At 41.3% G+C, this 19,227-nt stretch overlaps 1 protein-coding gene across 1 annotated transcript in view; it reads right to left on the bottom strand.

Moving 5' to 3' along the window:
* PHLPP1 (PH domain and leucine rich repeat protein phosphatase 1) overlaps positions 1-19,227 on the bottom strand; it is a 143,713-nt gene that overhangs the window by 66,585 nt on the left and 57,901 nt on the right. The window lies entirely within an intron of this gene.

The following is a 19,227-nucleotide window of genomic DNA, read 5'->3' as shown; positions in this document are numbered from 1 at the left end:
TTAGCAGGACTACCAATTAGACCAAATCTGTTAAAATGACTTTAAATGGCTCAGATTCTACTAATCTAATCTATTAAAAAGATTCTGCTCTACTGAAACCATCTTTAACAATGGCAACACAAAGACAAGCATCTCTCATCTCTGCTCTTACAGGACCATGTTTTTTAGGAGATAAACGGGAAGAAGCACAATTTGCTCATTCTAATCTGAAGTATTTATCCACGCCAAGTTACCCTATCAAACCTTAAACATCCCATCCCAGATCTGAGTCATCCAAATATACTAAGTCTCCTGCAAACAGAGACAAGAGGTAATCACATTCAAGTCAAACCAGTTAAAATTTCTGGAAGAATACCAGTGTAGGTGAAACTTTGGAAGAGAGCTTCCCTAGATAAACAAACCAAAGGCTACGTTAATTCCAAGTAGCTTCCCCATTATGAGAAAAGATAAATCACCCATTTTCCTACACTAATCTTTACTAAAATTCTTAAAAATCAAGGAAGTAATAACTAGTTAGGACTCCAGAAAAGCAGACAGTTGATCCTGTCTAACCCCGATATTTCAGACTAGTGCCGATTAAACTGCAGCAGTGACAAGTGCGGCACACTATTACTCCAACCTTGCTATTACTCCTGCTTGTATGACAGCTCATTTGTCTCAATGAGTCTGCTCCTGCCTTCAAATTATCTATGGGAAGATAGAAGACACCTACCACATGGCCTACCCGCTGCCGTTCTCTCATCCCCGCCTACCCTGTGCCAATTCTTGCCCTTATCTTTAAAAGCAGCCTTCCTGAATCTTCCTGCCTGTTTAATGAGCCAAGACTTGGCATAGTTACCCTCAAGCCTTGCTCTGCTCTAATAAACACTAGCATTTAGGCTACCGATGTCTGCCAGTTTGGATCTGCAGGAACATCACTGTTGCTTGAAGCTAAAAGACTGAAACTTCTATGCCCGCAGGGCATCGGCATCTAATACAAAAATAGGGGCCCCAAGAAAGCAGTGATTTCACTGCCAAACAAATTTAAATCCAACAACAGAAGCTGTGGATGAACACTTTGCCCACCAGAACAGAAGGGAACAGGGGACATCCATTCTACGCAAAGCTACAGAAAGACTGATGGGGAATACAAGTGAGTAAAATAGAGCAGCTCGGCCTTAATAAAACACAAAAGCTGAATCAAACTTTACATGTGGAATATGAAAAATGCAGCTGCTAAAGTACCTAGCTCATGCAGACTGATGGGGCTCTGTACCGCAAAACACTGATTAAAGAATTAACCATGCACAGAAATAATAAAATCTCTATAATGGAGTACAAAGTGCCTAGTAAGTATTAACTGTATGGTTGTATAAGGAATAGTTGTCGGGGGTGCGCGCAGTTTCAGCTCAAAAATGACATTTTACGGTCACCTTTCAGGGCCTGTTTCTGGCTGTATGCTCTCTAACTCCACAAGCACAACCCACTGCTGACTGAACCCCTTAGGATTACAAAGCACAGCCTCAATGCCTTGGGTAGCCAAGCTCATTTAGCATTTTAATATAGCCGAATGCAACTTCATCCAGGAACAAAGGGCATAATTCACACTTAATATGGGCAGACTTGTGTCCTGGAAAACATCAAATCTCAGAAGTTCTTTGGGATTATGGTGGATAACAAAGAAGACGAGCTCCTGCTGTAGTGCTGCAGCCGAGAGGCTTGGCAGGAAACACAACAGCATTCAGGAGCAATAGAGGAGTAACATTACCCTGCCTAGTCTAGTGGTAAAATGACTACCACACTGGGTGCCCACACTTCACAAAAAGTGCTGAAAAATTAGTCTTCAGAAAAGTTATGGGGGGCGGAGATCAGAAGCCTGGGAAACCTGCTTCCTAGGACCAGACTCGCTTGGACTAGCTACAGGAAGTTAGGCACAGCTCAATCTGTAAAACTACTCAGAAGTCTCTAAGAGGCAGTTCTTCAAATTTCATATAAATTCACAGAGGTTGTAAGTTGCAAGTCACAGTAACAATGAGTATTATCAGTAGATGTTTACTAGAAAAGCCAGAACAGAGCTATCACTAGAAGTATTCATGCTGGGTATGAACTGTACTTTCAAACTTTGGATTTGATGGGAAAATTACCAAGGTAAGAATCTTCAGTTATTTCTACAGAGAGACATAGATAGATACAGATATAAATACGTATGTAATATATGTATGTATATAAACCCTAAATTTTCATATATAGATTAACAACAGCCCCTTTAAACTAAGAATTTAAGGTGCTTCTTCCCAGCAAGTACTGGCCCCTTGCTACACGAAAGCTAGACAATTCCTGATGAGAACATTCAGAAATAAAATACTGGGCCTATTTCATTAAAGCAAATGGTTTCTCTTTTCCTATTCTTGTCTACTTCACTACATAACCAACCATCTGGTTGGACCAGATGATCTTTTGAGGTCCCTTCCAACCTGGGCTCTTCCACAAGTCTACGATTCTGTAACTTGAAAAGCCCATGTTTAATATTGGATCACCATGTTGTTGCCCGAGACACAATCTGCTCACATATCATTCAGTTTTCTTCCTGCTAAAGGATTGTAATCATTTAGATTTGATAGTATCACAGTGTTCTATTATCATGCAAGCGAGGGGAAAAAAGAAAAGTCAAAAGCCGCTGGCTTAATTTGATTTTAAGTGGAGGTTATTCAAGGACATGTCGTGGAACCAGATCCCTAAATCCATAGAAGTTTTGCAGGTAACTGTGAGCAAAAGCTGTTTGACAAGAAGCAGCCTTGCCTACTGAAAGATAAGCCTGGACAGACTGCAGCTTCAGAAAGCTCAGATATTTGCTGCCAGGAGAGCATAAAAGCAGGAAAAGTTTAAATGACAGTGAGCTCCGCCACAAAAGAAGCGGGATGGGACTTGGAAACAGTAAGAAGCGATTGCAGCACTGGTTGCTCCTCGCTTCAGGGAGGAAAGCAGCAGGTAGTGGAGTCTCACACCGCCCCACGGCACAGCTCCTGCAAGAGGGCTCATCCCGGAGATGCTGGGGAGCAGAGGACAAGGAAGGGCCTCGGAAGTGTACCTGCCTTTTCTATGGCCTGGAAAATAATAAAATGAGAAGGCAAACGACCTTTTCTTCCAAGTTTACAGGAGGGATAGGGCAATTTGGCCTTCACCAGCATGCCTTTAGGCTAAGGATTAAAGACCACCAATTATGGAATAACCATAGCATCACCACCAAAAATCAGTTGGTTTTGAGGTAAGCTACCAGTGTCAGTGAAAACACCGTTTTTAGTAAAAGCATCAGCAATTCTGAAACTACCTTCCTCAATCTGTCTCACAGACCTCCCGTTCGAGATTCAGACGACAGCACAAGATTCATGTTCACATTTTTCTTCAGTTTTAACTATACCCAAAGGGAGCAGATGAGTTTGAACAGGGGCCTGTGATATTAAAATCGAAGCAGACAGTCGTGCAGATGAAATGGTAACGATGATCCTTTGTGACTTGAACACAAATTTGAATCCTGCCAAAAACTTATAAGGTAATTATTGTTGCCTCAATCAGAGTGGAGGCAAATATGCCAGAACATCCAGAAGAGTCGCATACCAGAAAATGTTTTTCAAATGCTAAGCCCAACCAGAGCAGTTTGAGTATTTTAGCAAGAAACCATAAAAAGATTATTTTTCGTTCCTGTCAGGACTCCAAGACTACAGCAACTCTTAAGCACCCCCACAACAGGACTTTTGTTCTGCACGAGGCATTAGAGGAGATGCCTCAAGGAACTATGAGCAGACCACTCATTTGGCTATCTTGACATTCATGGTTGAATTCCTCTCAGTTTTAGCTTGTCCCAAGTCCTGGAGGGAAAGTAGTGGTATTTAGAACAAGAACAGAGAAAAGCAGGGAATTTGATTGAAATGGTGGGACTGTTGTTGGAACCACGAACCCTACACTACTTCACAGGAAGCACGGATGGGACACCAGCGGCCTTTCCATGATGCTAAAGAACGAAGACCTCACCACGAGCAGCCCGAGGAAGCTCTGAGTACACAACATACTGACAACCCACCTAGTGCAAAGACTTCAAACCTTATTAAATAAATACCCACAGCCACTTGCTTTGGATTCTGGAGTAAAGCTCTTTATCCCAGCAATGGAAGGCATATGGAATACATTACCATCAGAAGTTATAAAATACCAGCTCATTACGGGACATAAAAGTACTCGGAAAAAAAACTCTCTGCAGCTACATGGCTGATTAAGTTGCAAGTACTTATTATTCCCCCCTGCTTGAAAAGTACAGCCAATAATGCCTGCCTCTGAAGAACGATTTAAGACATTACCAAAATAAGAGCAGGGAAAAGTGTTGACATAAGAAACACATTCAATTCCATGCAGCGGGTCTTATTTTCATTACTAATATTGGTCTGACGGAATGAAAACTAAAAATTCTCCAAGACCTGCATGGCGCAGCCAGCCTGGCCAGCTGGCGAGACTGCCTGCCCTGAGCCACCTCAGCTATTCACCGGTGGTAAGAGCGGCTTTAGTTACTCAGTAGGAATAATGTGTAAGTCTGAGGCTTTTCAGAAGTGACTGAACAACTCCAAGTGCCTAATTTAGGGATGTCCTTTTCTGGCTACAGCTGGGCCAGCTACAGAGGTCGTCATCCTCATCTGCACACTGTTGGGCCCCTGGCCTGAGGCCAGCAATGCATCAACCCTACTGCATCAGCTGCTCCTCCTAAGCTGTCCCTAAGCTCTTTCAGACAAAACAGGCTGCTTTAATTTCTTGAGTCTCTTTTTGACTGAGAGGCCTTAGGGACAGCTCACGGTGAGTAGTTCAGCGTGGAAAGCAGAGGAATGGCACGTCAGGGCCAGGGCTGTAACACGGTAGCTGCTGCTGGAGAGGATATGTAATTAAACCCACCCACAGCTTTCAACAAGCCATTTCAGAAATAAGATATTTCACACACTAGCACTCTGTGAACATCAAGTCTTGTATGCATTGGAGAAAAAGAAAAACTGAAAACCACCAGTCAGTTTTGAAGACTTTGGTCTGAATCCACTAAGGAAAGCTAGACTGTTTCCTAGTTGACCAGGTGAAATCAGCAGGGTGGGTGGCAGCCTCTTAGTTCCCACCTGGAGCACCATCCCCACCATCCCTCTGAACTGAAATCAGGAACACCTCATGCCCACCTTGCCTGCAAACCCACAAATCGAGGCTCAGCACTGGTCTTGCCTAAATATAAGTGCAAAGAGACCTCAATTAGCTCAAAACACTGAAAGCCCTTGAGTGTCTTTGCCCACCCTTCGGGAAACTGTGCCACAATAGCTGGTGCTGAACCCTCACTGCCAGATAATTCTGCTGATTTCTACTTTTGCCCAAACCCTTTCATTAAACACAGATGAAGCTACTGCCTGCAATGTTTTTGAAGCTTCTCAGCCATTTAAGGCTGCTTCCCCTGGCATTCTTGTCAAACTAAGGGCAGCAGTGATGACTTCAGGCAAGGCCCAGCGCAATGAGATGTATAAAAATAAAGCAGCAAGTTGGATTTAAAAAAAAAAAAAAAAAAAAAGGGAGGGCAGCAAACGAAGCAGAAAAGCACAAGTAGAAACTCTGAAACTATTGTATTACTCTCATTTTTATTGTAAACTTATGAAGAAAGCCTACTTACAGTTACATGCTTATTAGAAGTATTTTTCCTTGTGAAGGTCCACACTGTCATAATTTAAGAACAAAGGCACAGAATTAGCAGGTTTTATATTTAACTAAGACCAAGGATTTACCTTGTAGTCTCTACCAGCAACCGAGAATGCTTTTGCAAAGGTAACAGATCAAGTATATATATGTAGCAAAATTTCACCTGGTAAACCATTCCAAAACCAGCAGTTGAATTTTTGCACTCAAATCTACTTAGACTCTTAAAAATTCCTGTAAGATTTAACACAAGGCTGCTGATTGATTCTGTATTGCTCTGTGGAAGAGGGACTCAGTCGCCATTATGCTGTTCTTATGGGCATGAAACTATTAGCATAAACTTTACTCGTTATACTCCTCATTTTGCTGCACCCTGTAGTAATATGGGGGCTGGGGGAAGCTCTGAAGTGGTTAAGTTTCTTTTAGAAATTAGCAGTTCAAGCTTTACTACTTGAAGGCTGTTACCTTTTCACCTGAGAAACAAAAACAGACCACAAATGTTGGATTTTACTGAACTGTGTTAACATCTTTTTCTTTAAAGAAGCGTTCACTACAAGACAAAACTGGCAGAGTAGAAGACAGACATGCCTTTGGCCTTTGTGAAACATATTCCTACTTTACAGGAAGATCATCCTTAAAGACAAGCATTATCACTATATGATGTGATACAATAAAACATAGTTACTAGTTTTATAGCAATAATCCTGCCTTCCACTTATATTAAATCCTCACTGGAGGAAAAGTTCGTATGAATTTCACAATGCAGAAAACATCCCTCTTTTTCCCCACTGAGACAGAGTTCAATGTTTATTCACTTGATCACTCCCTGTATCTTGTTCTCACAAGACTCACCACCTCCACACAAGAGCCCTAAAACCATGGTATCAACACTTAAAAAGATACCGTAGGCAAAATTTAACAAAAATTATATTTTTTTAAAAGCATTTCTACCAAGTGTTATGTATTTATCAGCGGCAAATGGCTGCAACAGCTTTACTGTCAAAAACTAAGTATCAACCTGCATAAGCCAAAAGCTTCTGAAGAAAAACCTAACAGTGATTGAGCAGAATTCATTTAAGAGTCATTGTTAACCAGCACGACTTCTACACTCGGATGACTCAATAAAGGCAACAGGCTAAAGTAGGATACGTCGTGGTGAACAGGACACTACTTGCAATTAAACGCAAGCAAGCACAGTGGAAATTCATCCGTATTACTAGGTAGAGGCAGCAAACTCAAAGCCTTGGAACCCAGCTGTTCTGACTGTAACAACTGAATTCCAGATCTCGCTGCTACAAGGTATTTTGACAGGTTTTACAGCTGAGTACAGCATGTATAAGCAAAACCCTCAAAACACAACCCCCCCAAACAAACTGAAAACCCACCTGCTGTTCTTAAACTCTTCATGGCATCTATCCCTACGGACCACTCCTGCAGGTGAAACACAGGTCCTTCGCATTCAAACTCCCAGCCCTACGTGCCTCACTTGTCTGCAAGAAATTGAAGCAAGTTACAGGCAGGCAGGCTTGTTTATTTCAGCAGAACAATGAGGCTCTCAAGGCGCCCTTGATGTCCCAAGTTCTGCTTGCATTAGAAATACAGTGGGGTGCAGGCTGAATTCTGTTGTTATGTCCAAATACGTCATTTTGAAGAAAGCTCATGAAGGAGAGAGAGTCACCTGCTCTTCAGCAGCAAAACTCAATACCAGCTCCTTTGGGAAAGCACCATATGCCACCTCTGCGCGGAAAAATAACTGAAATATCCTGAGAAGGAACCATGAAGAAAAAATGTCATCTTCCTCCTGTGCTTTAACAAAGTTGTAAAAAGCTGCAATATTGGTCTAGAGGCTTCTAGGAAGTACTATCTAAACAACTTTCTCATCTTGAACTGAGGATTCATTTCAGGAAGCTACTGAAGAAGTTCTTCAGTGTGAGGTCTTCTACCAAGTATTTTTGCTCAAAGTAAATTGAAAACAGAATTAGTTTTACACTGAGAAGATTTGTAACAGTATCTGATTATATCCCTTACATATACTTCTTAAAAAGAATAATTCAGCAACACATTTCAAACTATCCCTTATTAAGATGGCCCCACGAAACTCAACTTTCTGAACAATTCTACAGTTGTACGCACTGATATTAAAGAGGTGAAAATTGAACAGATGAGGCCAAAACGCTAAGCCTTACAAACTTGCCAGTAGTACCACAACTTGCATAAGACCATGTACAGCTTCTGTAGGATGGGACCCAATGACTGCTCGAATGATCTTTCCCCTTTCTCTCCAACTCAGCCCCCATAAAGCACAGCTGAACAGAATGCTGGAAATGAACATTTATTTTTGTGAAGTCATGCAAAATTGAATTCTATTTGTTATACTCCCAATGCACAATAAAGCCACAAGCACAGTAAAATCCCTGGCATCCCAAAGGATACTTACCCTGTCTAAAGCAATTGCTGTATTGGCAAAAGCTCTGAGCTAACCAACAGTTTTAGGCAAAGCTGGAGTCTTGATGGAATTCAAGAGCAAAATTGCACTGATGACTCCACTGAAGTTAACAGCAGCTTTCAAATTTTATCAGTGTTAGATGCTCAACATGAAGCACAGCAACGTAAGCTCAAAATAACTATTTCAACGCACACTCCTCTGAGAAGGAACAATGACAGCCCCTGGCAGAAGTTCATCTCTCTGTCTTAGTACTACGACAGAAATATAGAAACCCGTGCTCCTTACCAGCAAAAGTTGAGCAAACCCCCCCACACTCCTGCACCTACTTGCCTTGCCCCGAGGATGGAAGGTGCGGCTACTCAAACATTTAAGAAAAGCTACAGAGGAACAAATATGCACACTAGGTTAAGGATTGTTTCATATGAACTTCATATGTAACACAAATGCCATCTTTCAATGTATTCTAGACTAAAATTCCACCAACCGCAAGATGACTAAACTGTTTTGTGCATTAAATGCATTCAAGTTCCAAGTACAATGATTTTCTCTTTGCTCTTTCATCAGAAGAAACGAGTCAGGTATTCTACAACTTATCTAGAAGCATGCGGTAATCTAAATCCTTGTAAAGGTAAAGCATTTTAAGTATGACACTTCCTACAATAGACTATTGTACCAGCATTATTGTACAGATCAAAATCTAAACTCAAGTTTTATCATAGGACCCAGCTGATAAGCAGCTTATGTCAAAACAATTCTGTACAGTATTGCAAGGCTATTACTAGCACATCTCAATTAGGTCTAGTTTAAAAAATCCCAAATAATTGTGATACGGAACTATACTTAAAGATTTGTATGCCATCTGGTCCAGTCCTTCCAAAGTTTAGCACTGTAAAAAGAAGTAGAGAATGCTGGATTTGGAATTGTCAACACCTACAATCAAAAGCCGCATTACCTAATAAATAATAAAAAAAAAAGGCACTAGTAGGTAAAAACTGAGTGACTGCTTTAAGTTGCACAAAGACAGAATAATACAAAACCCAGAAGAAACAGCATGAGCACATGAGTTGGAGAGAATTATCTGTTAGTCTGGAACACTAAATATTTCAAATTCAGCTTGATTAACATGAGATTTCCATGCTATGACTAGAAGGAATTCTGGCTGGGCAACGTCCCTATAAGCCAATCTTACTCCATCCTATCAGCCAGTCTGCTCATAACTTGCTAGGTAAGCTTAGTTCATACATTTTGTGTCTATACCTTGGCTTCTTTCCTGAAGTAACAGTAGCCAATATTTGTGCATGCAAGTGATTTTATGTAGTGTGTTTATACAAACCTTTTTTCAAATAGCTAGTCAAAGCAAGAGCCTTTTTGGTTTGCAGCTTCAAGTTCAGTAAGTGGCACAGAGTACATCTTCAGCTGAAAGCGAGAGCTGCAATAAGCCAGGAGGACTCTCTTTGGTTGCCTCCTTCCCCCCTTCTCCTACAACTCCGGAGCTAGACTGTTCCCAACAACACCCCTAGCAGCCCCTCTTTTTCACTTCTCTCTTATCAGCAAGAGCAGCTTCAAAGAATCACACAGAAGCCTGGATGATGGAAAAGGAGACAGGATCAGCAGCTGCCCTTGGAAAGCTTCACTACCCTGACTTCTGCCTGCTTATAGCCGACAACCTTGTTTTGTTGCTGAAGAACATGCACCCTTTGATTTGCTCTAAATCGACTTCTGTCATTCAAGTTTGCTTTTGTTAAATTTACATGGCAAAGGTTCGATTATGTTGACATCCATTACACTTGTATGTCAACGCATGAAAATATGCAGCGGTAAAAGGCAACTCGTATCAAAACTCTGTACTTCAGACCGCATTCCTGAAAAAAAAAGACGACGACAAGGGAAGGAAAGCTGATTTTATAAAGTGAGAAGAAGGAAACAGTGGGGAGCAAGACATATATATCATGAAGAAACATGAAAGGGAACATTTTTCCAGTGCCTTTCTACCCTTGGAAACAGAGGCAGAGACTTATCGCATGCTCACAGATACCGGGTTTGACACCGTTTCTTCTCTTTTCTACCACAGAGACTAGAAGTAACTGGATAGCATATGGGAATTGTCTAGGACTGCATGTCATACAGTTTTATTACAAAGGAGAGGAGGAAAAAAAAAAAAAAAAAAAAAAGAGAAGAGATTGGCTTTTTCCATTCCCTTTTTAAATTAAATCAACTATCACACATCTGAGTCATCCGCAAACCCATCAGTTTTCTGTCCAAAGCACTCCAAGGGTCTGCGAAAGGACAATCACAAGTGCTAGCTCAAATAGCTGACTACACTCTAAGGTTTCTTGTTACTTGCCACACATCCCTATAAGAAAAAATGCTGAAAATTTCCACACCCATAGCAAGAGGAGAAAAAGCCTGCATAAAGGTCCAGTTTTACAAGTACACAGTCTGATTTAGAGCTCCTGAAGCCTCTTTTAAGTCAGGAAGTTATCTAGGAGAAATCAAAACAAGTTCGTAAATTCAGCTTTGACAGGAAAGTGAGTGTGCTAAAAACAACCCCAGGAACTTGAAAATTCATCAGAGCACCACTTTAACTCTGATCCATGATAATTTTAGAAAGGGATCCATAAATACTCACCATGAGTACTTTGTACAACACTGGTAGGATCAACTTGAAGCTGGGGCTACTTGTCAAAGCTTTCTTTTCTCAGTGAAAACACCCAGAAGAGTCTGAAGTGCCTACACATATCTGAGGACCCCATCCTGAAACGCGAGCACCTTCTTTACTGGCATTTGAATCCAAGACCTCTCAATACCAAGAGAGAAGAGCAGTCCAGCTGGACAGTATTTAGTATAATACACAGCACAAGAAAGTCAGTTTAAGTATATTGATTGTGGTCAGACCATAATGGTATTTAATATTTCTGCCATAGAAATTAATGCTTTCTCTACCATTCAGAAAATATTGTGGCTATAGAGACGTGTTTAAACTGTTTACTTTGAAAAAAGCAAAGCAACTGGAACTGTTCCACCCTCCATTCATGTCCAATACTAGCATTTAAAAAACAAACAAACAAAAAAAACCAACAAAACCAAAACCACTCCCCTCCAATGCACATCATTTTAGAGTTCAGCACATCTTAACCTTATTAAAACTGTACTGAACCCTCCACCCTGTAATAAGGGGAAAAACCTAAAATACGCAAGATCTTATTTAAGCAGGCTCTCCATTTTGATCCACTCGCTCTAACTGACCAATTGTCTTAAGTGCCTGGGTCCTCACAATGGCGTGGATCACACCACGTTGGTTCTCCTGAAAGCCATTTCACAAGCGACCTCCACGCAGCGGAATGCAAACGGCCTGGACTTTACAACCACGTACCCTAATGGCAGAAATCCGCTCCTGCGCTATCTCAGTGACCGCTTCACTAACCTGAATAGAGGGGAGGAACAAGAGAAGGTGGATCAGAATCCCCGCCTTTGACTCCCCTTTCCAGAGACCGACTGCATGACTGCATATAGTCGCATGTCCACAACATAAAGGCCTTCTTTAGAGATCGTGGCTAGAGCCGATCTCTCTAAAACATGTATAAAGATTCATTGCCAGAAAAACCACAGGAAAAGTTCGTGATGCTCTCTCATTCACAAACATTCGCAGGACTGAGTTTTAAAAGCATTTGGATAGATTTTTAAAAGAATCCTTCCCAAAATACTATCTTTCTGATTCCTCTGCCCACTCACCCTCCTTTGAGGGAGAACTGAGACTCCTCGAGATTTTTTTCTTTTTTTTTTTGACACTATCTATTTATGTTCCAAACATCTTCATCTCCACCCCAGCAAGGAAGGGAAGGAAGAGGTCAAGGAGATATTATACTTGCAAGCTGTTTTTTAATCCTCTGTGAATTGTCAGCACTTTAGTTTCACTTACTGAGCAAAGTTTTGTTTCTGCAATATTGTGAAATTTATTATTAGGAGCAAAACAATCATTAATTTTAATTACAACTGAACTATTTACTTTGCACAAGGGAAGCGTGTTGGGTACAAAGTGCCACACATTGCCAACCTCCAAACTGATATCATTCTATTACACTTCAGGATCAGTAGTACTAACATTGATGAATTATTTTTTTTTTTATGGAAGTTTCATATACTGTATTGCCAAGTTAACTGATTCAATAGATGCTCTAATTTCTAGGCATTTTAAATAGTAGAAGATTTCTAGATAGCTAGACAGACCACATTCAGCTATGCAAAGGACAATGAGACTTATGGCTGAAACACCGTAAAATTACTCAATGGAATGTTTTTACCAAAAATAGTAAAAGATGAAGAAAGCAAGCAGATCTATTTTCTCCTGTATTTCATTCATATTCTGGATATACAGAAACCTAAAAATGAAGGATATGTGCTTGAAAAGAGCTTCTCTGAAATCTTAAGGAAAAACAAGCAGGAAGAGGAGAAAACACTTAAGATCATACGTTGGCTGGCATACTAAGTGTGAAGGCATACACAAGGAGATGGCACTCTAAGAAAGGACACTGCAAGAACAGGAATCAGACAATTATTTTATCAGCAGCAATTTAAATTAAGCCTGTTGTTCAACAGCTGATGAAACTCATGGCACTCTGCAGGATACAGGGGACTCGCATAAGTCCCCAGAGCGGGTCCATTACTCTGCCCACACAAGAAACAAACCTAAATTAGTGTTTGTAAACACAACTCAGCACATTAGGCAACAGGCCAAGTTAGCCAAATCTCCCCCCGCCAATGCCAGTTCCCCAAAGAAAACTGGGAACAGCTGCTCAGTCAGCTCTTGCTGCCCAAATAACTGAACGCAGCCCCGAACGCAGGCTTTCTCCGGCTGGAGCACTGAGCGGGGAACCCGTGCTGCTAGCACCAGCAGAAGCAGCTCTCCAAGAGCTTGGGGAACCAACCGCTCGCTGACACAGGGAAAAGGCAACCATGGTCATCAACAACTGCTTTCAGCTTCAAGGGACACTGGCGTCAGCATTTCAGTTTCGCTATCAAACCTAGATGATGAGATGAAGGCTTATGAACAGTCGTACACCAAGTGAACTCTCTCTGCAAAGGTCTAATGGGAAGTAGGGATGCGAGGGAGAATTGCCCCTCCAAGGCAGGAAAGCGAAACGTTTCCCCTGATTGCCCCGGGTTGTCTTGCTCAAAGTCCTACTCATAAATCTGAGTTTTTGTAGTGGCCTCCCGCTGGTTTCTGAAGCAAAGTAAGCCAGTGACCTGGAATGTAATTAAGGGAAAGGAACTGTGTAGTTTACCTCATCCAATTTGCATTTTGCATACTAACTTGTAGTATAAAAAGCTATTTAGACATACTTTCTCTTGCTGCTCCACTGAACTATTTGTCATTAGAATTGTTAATATAATGTGAGAACTCATGAAGTGAGTTTAAAAATATTTTGGTTCACATTTACTTTAATTATTTGTCTTTTTCCTACAAAAGCGTACTGTTGTCTTGACTGTTCATAAACAGAGAGGCTTTGAGCAACCATAGTAGTTGCACTCAAACATTTATACAACTTAGCATTTCAACAAAAATCATTCCCGCAAGTTTCTTGGCCTCTGTTCTCGGGGACAATGAAATCTTTTTCCTATAGTCACTGTTAGTTAATACCTTTTTTCCCCCTCTCCATGAAATGCCTTCGCAATTCCTTTGCCTCAGGTTTTGTGACTTCCTGGGCAGAACTCCCCGCTGTCCCCACACGCTGACCTCAGCGGTGGTTCACCCGTTTCCCAAGGATGAAATGAACTGACCAAAGTCCTGTTAGGAAGGCTTCTCGCGTAACCCAAGATCACAGCTACTTAACACGGTAGAGATCGTTTTCCTGAAGCTACCTTAAATGTATGGTAAAAATGATACAAAGCACATTATTAGACCACTGCTCAACCAGGAACCAAGAGTGCCATAGCAGTCACAGAGGCTTGACAGATTTCTAAATTTGAAATGATCAATAGAAGGCTTGTCATCACAAGCTTTGGAAAAAAAGCTGTTCAAATTTGTAAGACACCTCTGAGGAAAGCTGGCTAGCATATTCTAGTACTCTGAAATACGCACAGCAAGCCAACCAGAACTTGCTATGAGTCAAAAACCAACCACTCTCCTCCAAAAAATGGGCTTTGTCTGAACTTTTGCCTTGAAGATTTCAGCTCCAAGGAGGTGATGAGTTAGCAGCTGTCACTGAGGTTTTGTCTTATTGAATCACAAAGCAGAGTCCAAGGACTTCATGTAGTTTCAAAATCCTTTGACTATCTTTGAAAAATAAACTCATCAGTCCACCAGAACCTGATCATTTGAGGAAATGCGTAACTGTTTTTGGATTAACTTCCTTGCTTCTTGATTGAGAAACTTTCCTCTTCAAAGTCTAAGCTGAAGGAGACATTGGTCTCATCAGCTCAATTTGAAACAGCCAAATCTACGTAACTTAGTCATTTTAAAATAAGAATGTAGACCACCTCTGAAAAGAAATTGTACAGGGATTAATTTTTTTTTTCTAGAAGCAGTTACTTAGTGACAAACATGAAGGTGCTCTTTTCCAAGCCTTTTTAAGCTAATGCAAAAAGACATTCTGAATCCACACGTGGTATTAAGTTTTCACCACACAGGATTCAACGCACGGAAAAGGAATTCTCATGTTGCCTCAGTAAAGTTTGCTTGTGGAAAACAGGGAAATGATCTGACAGCACTGTGCTAGGCCTCAGGATACTGGACTGAAATGCAAACTTCTATCCCTAGCTTTTCTTGCCTTCTAAATTTTATGCTTTGCTTACCATTTGGGGGGGGGGGGGGGGGGGGGAGGAGAAGGAAAGAAAAAAGCACACAGACAAAATGACTTTTAAAGCTTTCTATGCAAACTGCAAGCACAGCAGCTGTGTTCATTCAACTCTCATTAGGGGAAAAAATCTGTTGGGAGCAAAGTAAATACAATTCAATACACCAAGTCAGACTTTCTTCAAAATCTATTTGCAAACTTCATAGTCCTAACTAGGTACTGTCACAATAACCACCTCAGTACAGTAGCTCAGGACTACTCTTACATTTCTTGGAAACAGTTGCAACAGATAGTTTTCCTGTGACTAAATATAATCTTCTCAGAGATGCATCAGACAGCCTCATAACTCTTCTGCAAAGGAAGCCTGCTGAAAGGTAAAAATGTGACAGCAGCAGTTTTAGAGAGAGATCTGGCCAAAAGATCGCAATGATGAAAAAAGCGCATTGAGGAAATCTGTCTTTTCAAAGCATAGGACTCCTTATCAAGTCACCTTCAGCTTTATCTACACAACTCTGAAGGAAATAATAAGATTCCTATTGAATAAGGCCGTTATTTGGTGTACTCTTCTAACTTCCTCCTTAGGCTAAGGGACAGTAATGCTCCAAGGCATTACTAAATCTATTTTTTAATGGAAACAAAAAAGGAACAAAACACATTTAAGACACATTTCTCTGAGGTATGTTACTAAAAGATAAAAGATGCTATCCAGTACAAGACTTATCCAGCACAGCACAGATAGCTTCTTGCTGCAGATGTACCCCTGACAAAAACAAAGGCTGTACCAGGCTGGAAAAACAGGGAATGCTGCAGGCTCCGTTGCTGCTCCATGCTTCCCACCTAAGCAGGATGTGTGCCTCTAGTATACTGTCTTGTTAGGAGGTTTAAAAAAAACCTACCCAGCTTCAACAGCCGAAGTTTAAAGCAACAATAGCGCTCTTATTGACAAAAGGCAGCTTCAATTTATTAAAATTATATAGATATGACCAATTCCCATACTTTATATATGAGCTATTTGATTTATTGCCTCCTCTCCTTGACAGTTAGCCAGCACTGCAGGATAGCACATCAGAAGTAACATTTTAAAGCGGACAAGCCAACAGCATTACACCAACCTTTGGAGAAAAAAGTGCATTCAGTCTAAGTATCATTAGAGATTCAGTCTTCTATGTTACGTGCTGTGCTGGAAGAATAGTACCAGGAGTACACACTCAGAAAGGGAAAAGGAGCCCGTGAATCTACCAAATACAAAAATACTCAGCCACCAAACCCCTCAACCTCGAACTAACGCAGATTTGTCTATAGTCTGTGAAAACCCTAGTACACTGAATCTTAGGGCTTACTTTGTTTATTAATTCCTTAGTTTATGGGTAAATTATGAAATACCTAACTGTTTTTCAAACAAAAGGCACAAACTTTTTCTAGGCAGCCATTAGCAGTTTTATCTGTCCCCCAACACACGTCCTGCATCACTGTGCATCCCCAGTCCCATTCTCCCCTCTCGACTGTATCCACAGACATGATCCAAATAACGTTTTCCACCTTGCAATTACAATGAAGTTCGGCTGATTTTTTTTTCCTGCCCTTTTTTTTATTAATGCATTGTCCCAGGACCTGTCATCCCACTGCTCTGAAACAAAAATAGTACAACTTCTGAAGAGAACCTAGCCACTTGTTCTTATAAAAAGATCGTCATGCCAGTACAAAGGTGGTTGTTTCTAACCGAGTTACTCAAGCATCCTGCAATAAGCCATTCAGAAGTTCATCGTTACTTGTCCAAACGGATTACTCGCATTAGTGCTGATGCAATGGCATTATGTAAAAGGCTGCTTCTCTCTGATCTGCTTCATTAGTTCCAAATCATATTTACAAAACGCAACATGCTACTTCAGCATGTCTGCAGTAATCAGCAGTTAAAACAATTTCTTTTACCATCATCCATGATATATGAACACATGGGTGGCCAAAGTATAGCCCACGGGTGCTAGGCTCACACAACTGCCTGCTTACTTAGAGCACAAAAGGTAGAGCCCAGGGAGGCCAGGAGCTGTAGCTCTCATCACTTCATCTCGATTTTAGTGGGTTTACGCAGAGGGGTAGCCCACAGACAGACAAAGGCAGCAACAACGTGCTGCTCCATTTTCTAGAAATTGTGGGTCATTTATATCTGCTGATGAAACCGAGCCATTCTCCAGCAGACAGAATTTAGATATTTATTCAACCTGACAGAATCAAGCTATTTAACAATAGGAGGAGAGCAGGGATGAAATAATGGGACTGGGATGTTTTCAAGTGGAGAAGAGGTAGAATAAATACTGACATATCCCATTGTAAGTCTCGAGCTGACATTATTGAGTCGGCCTTTGGAAACTAGGACAAGTGGTCTGAATCATGACAAAAAGGCTTTCAAATATACACTGTCTGCTCTGTGTTTGGATTTGAAGCAAGCAAGCAGCTTCCCTGAGCTAGCGAGTAAATTCTCAGAGCTCTTCTTCTGAGAATCATTTTCAATTTACCTATTTAAAATGGAAAGTTTTCCACAGAAAACAAGCAACAAGTTAGCCTCTGGACTTGTCTGCTGTGAGAAACCACACAGGCTATGGATGTGCAGTTAGCAAGGTGCAGTACGTAGGCCAGACAATTTAAAGACTGGTACTGGGGAAAAAAATGCATTATTGTTTATAGGGGGATAGTATCATATCTGGGATCCTAAACCTGGTTCCCAGAGAGAAAGAGATCACAATAAGTAAATGGCAAATTAGCTTTGTGGTTGTTCCACTACCTGATACTGTAAAGAACAAAATATGTTTCTGCAACCGGTTAAGAAAATGTGTGGCTCTCGGCCAGACTACGCTGACAAATTTAACCAACTCATTCCCATCCTTGCCCATCTGCAAAGCAAACAGTACTTGCAAGGTGACTAAAATTTCTGATTCATAATACTGGCACGAACCGCACGACAGCGGTGGAGCCCCGCTGCCTGTCCCTGCCGCTCTGCACGCCCCAGACACCGGCTTGCTCACACTCTTCCACAATGAGACTCTCAAGGACGACTGGGGTCCCAAACCGGGCCTAAGCCTACTTACCTGCTTATAGGCCTTCTTAAACATGATTTATTATTTTTAAGAGTTTCTCACATGCCTATTTGTGCATATTTAAGTTCAAAGAAGGGGTTGGCAGAACCACGCAGAAGTTACTGTGTCAGTTTGTATTTGAGCAGGAATACGTGCTGCTTATCAGAAGAACTCCCTCAAGTCTACTGCATTAGTTGCACAGGAACTATCCCTACCAAGTCCCTATATCAAGACCACAACGCTTTTTTTGGGAGATACAGAAACAGACAAGAGTCTGCACTGTCAGCAAAGACATACTTTCCCCAAAAAATCCCTGCCGGCCGTGGAGGAGTTAGTTCCAGTCTTGTTCCAGTACTCAAGAAAGTGATTCCTCCCACTTCAGTTTTTATTGGAGAAAGAAAATGCTGTTCAAGAGACAAGGCTAGCGAATAGCTAACAGTAAATCACATTTTGGAACAAAGCAATGGCCTTCTAGGGGGTGCCCATCCTTTGTAAGCACTAAGAGCTGCTCCCGCTATCATCTATACACACAACAGGGTTAGAGGTGCCTGAATGTGCAAGTCACTGGCCCTCAAAAGCCCCTGGAAGGAAGGTTCTACCCCCCAATTCTGTCTCTCCATTTAGCATCCCTGGGCTTCTTTTTTAAAAGGACCAAATCTATAAAAGGCAAGCCATGCAGTTTCAGGAATTCCCTTCCTGTGACGTTAAGACCAGAAATGGGACCTCATATTTAGTGCTTGTTCTTTTCGTTTAGGATTAAGAAATTGGGGAGAGAAGAGGTAGCATCAGATTTTGCTGGACAGTGATTCAGGACTACAGGGGGCAGTACTATTTCATTTCACAACTTGCATAAATTTTCCATCCTTCCGTTAAAGCATAAGATTCCCCACCTTAAATACACCCATACACAGACTCTGTCAATTCAGTAACTTCAGCCAGGTTGCTGTACATATAGCAAGAAGAAAAACAAAACAAACTCCAAAAAACCCACTCCAAACCCCAAAACAAACAAAACACCAAAACACCCCCCCTGCCTTTTTTTTTATTAATAAAAGGGACAGACATACATCAGACAGGCATCTTAAATACCAATTCTCTGACCAGCCTGGCTATTTCTGGATCACTCCTTTTGGTATGTTCTATTCTCGCAGCCACATGAAACTGTTTTCTACATGCCACAGGACAGAGGCTAGCACCTGGACTACAAATGCTATATGCCCAGTCACTGATA

Source organism: Nipponia nippon, unplaced genomic scaffold (genome assembly GCF_047370975.1).
Source record: "Nipponia nippon isolate SJK-2023a ecotype South Korea unplaced genomic scaffold, ASM4737097v1 scaffold_1, whole genome shotgun sequence".
Lineage (NCBI taxonomy): Eukaryota > Metazoa > Chordata > Aves > Pelecaniformes > Threskiornithidae > Nipponia > Nipponia nippon.
This window is presented reverse-complemented; position numbering and strand designations above follow the sequence as displayed.